Here is a 6,416-nt window from a genome sequence, read left to right as displayed (position 1 = left end):
TCTACCAACCTACAGTCATCTGTGATGTGGCTGAGGTTAGATAGAGCTAGGAGGAGTGGCACAGATTAACTTTTGTTGAACATCTCCTATGGCTCCGTTATTTCTTAGACTGTCCCTAAGGATGTGTGACTGACAAGAGTGGTTATTCAATCTGAGACTATCACCTGAAACATCTATGAGAATAAGTGTCTATGTGTTGGAAAGGCGATACCCTGGGTTAGGATGCCATTTGTTTTAACAAGTGCTATACAAACGTTTCTAAATCAGTGGAGTCTTTTTTCCTCAAATTAAATAGTAATAATTACAAAATAAATACCACTGGGCATGTGTATTCTGGGCATCCTCAGAGTAAAGACAGGGCTGGAGCCTGATTCCCATCGTCTCTTCTTAGAGGGCCCTGAGATAATACCCCAGGACCCTGGAGCTTTGTGGACCACAAGACGACTATATGGTCTGGTGGAAAGAGAACAACTCTCAAGTTAGATGGACTGGGAGTTTGAATCCCAGCTCTGCCGATACTACCTCTTGATCCCGGCAACTTATTTAATTTCCCTGAGCATCAGTTTTCTCAATTTCAACAGAATCGGGGGAAATAGTATGTATTTTCCAACAGTTATAAGAAATGAATGTGATATGTATTGATGTGGCACAGAGTAGTTATTTAACAGATGTTAGTTGTCTTTCTCCCTTCCTTGAATTAAAGTCTTTCCTGAGGTTAGAATTAAAGGAGGAGCCTTTGTTAAAATGTAGGGATGGTATTTGGGAATGAGATTTTGAGTACTGCCTTGGACCTTCTTCCACGTATGGTGACTGGTTTAGATAGGGTTAGAGAGCTGGCCTACGGAAGATAAGAGTGAGAGCTAGTCACTAGGGGAGAAATGGGAAGAGGGCAGGTGGGTGACAGGGAGAGGTAGCTAATGGGAACCGATTGAGCTCAAGTCCCGAGGGCATCCTTACAGTACGAGGGTATGGAAGACAGCGAAAATTATCAACCAGAAAAGGAACATCACAGATCGATGTCCAAGGGAAGGGATTCTGATTAGATTGTAAATCATAGATTTCCAAGATAAATGTCACTACTTCACACTGGATACCGAAGGGATAGACCAGTTTTATCACAGAATCACAGAACTTCTGAGCTGGTAGGGAGTTTATCTTTCTTCTGGTCTACCTGCCTTAGTTTATAGCGGAGGAAACAGAGGTTCTGAGGTGAAGTGGCTAGCACAGAGTCCCTCTGTGAGTTAGTAACAGGGTTCCAGCCTGATGTGTTTCCTCTGTAATATATGGCCTGCTCTTCCACATTTTCCTCTTATTTCCAGGTCAGACTGCATACAATTCCATAGTCTCCCTTAGCAACTTGTCGTAATGTTCACGGTCCAGAATATAATTCTCAAATAAGAAATTCTGTTTCACATATATTTAAATCTCAGCCACTAAACATATTTTCTGATCTTTTTTTATGGTAATGCAGTATTTTATTTATTCTGTTCATTAATAACTAATACTCAAGAACTTTTATAATATTAATAGAACTTAATCTAAAAGAATCAACTTACTTTGTTTACATTTCAATATTGGGTACGAGAGAGAGTCAAAATAATTATGGTCAAAATTATTACATAAAAAATTATAGTAAATGCTCCGGTGTTAGTCTACATACAATTTAGTTTTTGGGATAAAGTTATTTAGTTGCCAGGAAGAACATTTGGTTTACTTCACTAATAGGAATCTCGCTTAATGCTTGGGATGGCCTCTTCCCGGTATTTCTTCTGCTGTTGATTTTTAGCATAAGTTATCTGTGATTGTATGAACGGAGTTGAGTGGAGAGGTACTCATCATGTTTATTCCAAATAAGAGTATGTAACCAATTACTATAGTAGTGAGGACGTAGACGGGCAGTGCAACCGCCCAGTATTTTTGAGGCCAATAGGTTAATTCTAAGGAGTTTAGCTAAGATTCAGGAATAAATGCCCACACAAGATACAGAATGAAGCCAAATTGGGAGCTTAAGAAAAGAACAAAGCCATAAATCCCTCTTTCTGGCAATGGCGACGGTGAATTTTCCACCTTTTTCCCTGTGGCTTTAGACAATCTTGGGTCCTCAAGGCGCCCACTCAGGCCCCTCCCGACAGCTTGGCCACTTCAGCGCCAAGCCTCCCCCAACCCCCCCGCTCCCCCGCCCCCCCCTCCCGTCCCCCGGCCCCAGTGCAAGAGCCTTCCGGAAAGCCTCCTCGGGCGAGAGAGGGAAAAACTAAAAAGGAAAGGCAGGGTCGCTAAGGTGCCGCCCCCCGCCCCTCCCCCCCCCAGATTGGGGGACGGCCGGATTGCTCTGGTCGCCGCCACGGAAGAGCTTTCTGATCTTTTCTAAAAGCCACTCTACCTATAATAACTTGACTACCTTAGATAAACTTAGTAGTGTGTTAAATGCAATAAACCCTTGCACATGAGGAGCAAATCCATATAGATAAAAAGAGGAGTTTTGATAAAGAATAATATCACGTTTCAGGCGCCTTGCCAAAGAGGGGCCATAGCAGTCTTATCAGGAGCAGGAGCATTAAAAGACCTCCCCAAATTTAGATATAATTCAGTTACCGTCAAGGAATGTATTCTGGCTAAGGTAGAAAAAGCACAGAGGCTACATGAAGAGTTTTAGAAGAGACTTGAAATGTTTAAAAAAAGTCATATGAAGTAAAAATACTTGGGTATAAAAACCACAGAGCCTTAAAAATCATGCCTGTTATAGTTTGAGGAAGCAAATAATAAGATCGTCCCTGGAGGGACAGGAGGTTGGTAGCACATTGATGTGATTACTGCCTTCTAGGGGAGGCTGAGGGGAATGTATTCATATAATAAAATTCATAAACAATGAACAAATCGGATGTCACTTTATTAATTTTTAGTAAAAAATATAATTGTCACAAGGGCAAGAAATTTAAACTTGTATGACATATGCATATTCTCAGTGTGGGTAGTTTATACTTTATGCCTAAAAAACAAATAATAACTAGAAAGTGACTGGGAGAGCATATAGTCAGCACAATGAAAGTTATTGAGGTGATCTTAATGGCAGTTTCATCAAGTTATGACAATCTGATGAATCGATCTCCATCCTATAGGGTTAATCTCGATTTTGATCTGATGTCTATATTCATAGGTAAGGGACTCTTTTTCCTGGAGGGTGCTAGAAACACACTGTCAATATTAGTGTTGTAAACTCTCAAAAGTAGAACATTTCCTTTGTGATCTATCTATCTATCTATCTATTCCTTTCTCATTCATTGATTCAGAAAGTATTTAATGAATATCTACAACTTGTCAGGCATTGTGCTCATGCTGGGCATAAAAAAGGGGGCAAGACAAACATAGCCCTACGGAGATTAAAGTCTCCTGCCGTACAGAGATTAAGGTCTAGATCTTAATTGAGATTGAAGTTATACAACAAACAAGTTGTGACCAGAGTATAAATGATAGAGGAAATTCAGGGTACTGTGGAAGCCAGTAAGAGGGACATCTGAGACTGGGGAAGTCTTCTTGTAGGAAGTGGTATCTTACTTAGGACTTGAAGTTTTTGTAGAGGTAATTTGACAATATTATGCCAAAAGTTTAAAGCTATGTCTATATTTGACACTGTAAATTTTAGATATTTATTCTAAAGAAATAATCATAGATGTGTAAAAAGATATAAAACATCCTGGGTCTTGGTTTTATAAAGAGAAAAATTGGAAATAATAGAGAAATGGTTAAACAAATCATTATATATATATTAAACAAAATGCGATATATATTATAAACAAAATGATTATATATATAATGAAAGACATACTGCACAGCTAATACAAATATTATTGTCAGAATATCTACTGTCTAAGTCAGGAGTTAGCAAACTACAGCCAGATTATGACAATGGCCTGCCATCTGCTTTGTTTTTTTAACTTTTTATTTTGCAGTAACTGTGGATTCCTAGGAAGTTGCAAAGATAGTACCAGCAAAGGCCTGTGTATCCTTCACCTGATATCGTTTGCTGGTTACAGCTTACATATAACTATAGTCCAAGGTCAAAACTGGGAATTGACATTATTAGTACGATGTGTGTGTAGATTCCTATAATCATGACCATGACAAGATATAGAACTATGCCATTATCCAAAGAAATCCCTTGTCCTCTTCTTTTATAGTCATATTCACCCCTTCTCCCTTACCATTTCCGAACCTTGCTCTTCATCTCTGTAATTTTGTCATTTTGGAGAATGTTATATAAGTGAAATCATAACTTTTAAAATTGGCCTTTTTTTTTTCACTCAGCATCATGTCCTTGGATGCATCTAAATTTTACATGTATTAGTAGTTCAGTTCTTTTTAGTGCTGAATAATATTCTATGATAGGGATATATCACATTTTGTTTAACCATTCACCTATTGAAGGACTTTATGTTCGTATCCTGTTTTTGACTGTTACAAATAAAACTGCTGTGACCATTTGTGTGTAGGTTTTTTTGTGGACATAAGTTTTTATTTCTCTGGGATAAATGCCTAGAAATGTGATTGCTAGGTCAGATGGTAAGTGTATGTTTAGCTGTTTAAATAACTGCTAAGTGCCTATATCATTTTATAATCCCCTAAACAATGTATAAGAGATCCAGTTGCTCTGCATACTTGCCAGCATTTGGTATTATTATTATTTTTTTAATTTTAGCTGTTCTGATAGGTCTGTAGTAATATCTAATCATGTGAGATTTTGGTCAGATACATAGTTTGCACTACCACATGGTTTTGATTTCTGCAACTATAAAACATGTCTTAAAATTGGACAGAATGATTCCTCCCACTATAGCCTTCTCTGAAAATTGTTTTAGCTTTTCTGGTTCTTTGCCTCTTCATATAAATTTTAGAATAATTTTGTCTATATCTGCAAAAAGATATGTTGGGACTATGATGGGAGTTACGTTGTGTTAAGCTTGTATATCAACTTAGGGAGCATTGAGATCTTTACTATGTTGAGTCTTTCAGTCCATGAACACAATATGTCTACTACCTGTTTTTGCAAATAAAGTTTTATTGGAACACTGTTATGCCTATTCATTTACATACCACCATTTACATATTGTACATATTTACATATTGCTTTCTTGGTAGAACAGCAGAGTCAAATAGTTGTGACAAAGACTGGCCCAAAAGCCTAAAATATTTACTCGCTGACCCTTTCCAGAAACATTTGCCAATCTCTGGGTCAGATAAATATTTATTCTATACTGTGGAAACAGCATATTACAAGACAGTATAAATGGTATGGTACCATTTTAATCACACTTACATGTATATATATGCAAAGTAAGATGACAGAAAGAATATAAAACAAGATTTTAACCTTGGGTCTTTCAGGAAAGTAGTATTAATGGTGATTTCTAAAAAAATTTTCTCTGTGGTTATGTCTTCTACTCTCTGTCCTAGCTAGCTAAAAGGAATTTATCAAGTTAAGGAAGGATTCTCCTTTCAAATCTCTCTCACCAATCTTATAAGACTTTTTCTTTTCAGGTTTAAAGAGACTTTGAAATTATAGAAGATATGACAATCTATTGTTTATGTTAGAGATAGTCAATGATGCTTTTCCAATATGCCTTTTCAAAGCGTGGATTTAAGAAACTAAGATTGATAAGCACAACTTATTATAAGATAATAAAATGCCATAGGTATTAAGAGTCCTAATTCTTGGTTTATTTTTAATAATAGCAATGGAGTGAGTTTAAACTCAATAAATAAACACTTAAGGTTTATTTACCAGTTACTGCATGCAAATGCAACATGCTTAAGCCTGAACACCAATATGAGCAAATTGGTTACTGCTGAATGACTGTTTCAAATTATGGATACTGGCAAAGTGAAAACTTGCATTTTTGCTGCTCTGACCCTCTGTTAACTGTTACTGATGGCAGATTAACCAAGATCTAGACAGATCCAATAACAAGTCACACCATGAGAGTAAGCTGCTATTTGAGAAATGGAGTGTATGTCATAAAATATAGTGATGATAGGATGCTTTCATCTGGAAAGGGCTCTGATAAGGTCATGAAAGACCAAAGAGGTGTTTGGAAGGGACACAGGGTAACTGACGGGTTAATAACCTCCTTCATAAAGTCAAAATGCACCTCAGGTGACTCCACTCTGCTCCTGCATTGATTATTTCTTAAACCCTAATCTTGATTTTTTAACTGTATTCTGCATCTACTCTGCAAGTATTCATTTATATGGTATGAACTAAAATAAATTAACATTACTTTAATAACTCTAGGAATTATACATTAATAGTTCCCTCTTCATAACCAATGAAGAAAGTTTGTATGGGGAAAAGATATGCAATTATAAAAGGCTCTGATCCTACTCAGAAACAGGCACAAATTTTCTTAAATGAAAACATGTTT

General features: G+C 36.9%; 1 pseudogene; it reads right to left on the bottom strand.

Annotated features, from left to right (window-relative positions):
- Positions 1 to 1,663: 1,663 nt before the first annotated feature.
- Positions 1,664 to 4,222, bottom strand: LOC113934129 (annotated as a pseudogene).
- Positions 4,223 to 6,416: the final 2,194 nt, after the last annotated feature.

This window comes from Zalophus californianus, chromosome 13 (genome assembly GCF_009762305.2).
Source record: "Zalophus californianus isolate mZalCal1 chromosome 13, mZalCal1.pri.v2, whole genome shotgun sequence".
NCBI classification, from domain to species: domain Eukaryota; kingdom Metazoa; phylum Chordata; class Mammalia; order Carnivora; family Otariidae; genus Zalophus; species Zalophus californianus.
The sequence above is the reverse complement of the archived record's forward strand: the minus strand, read 5'-3'. Positions and strand labels throughout refer to the sequence as shown.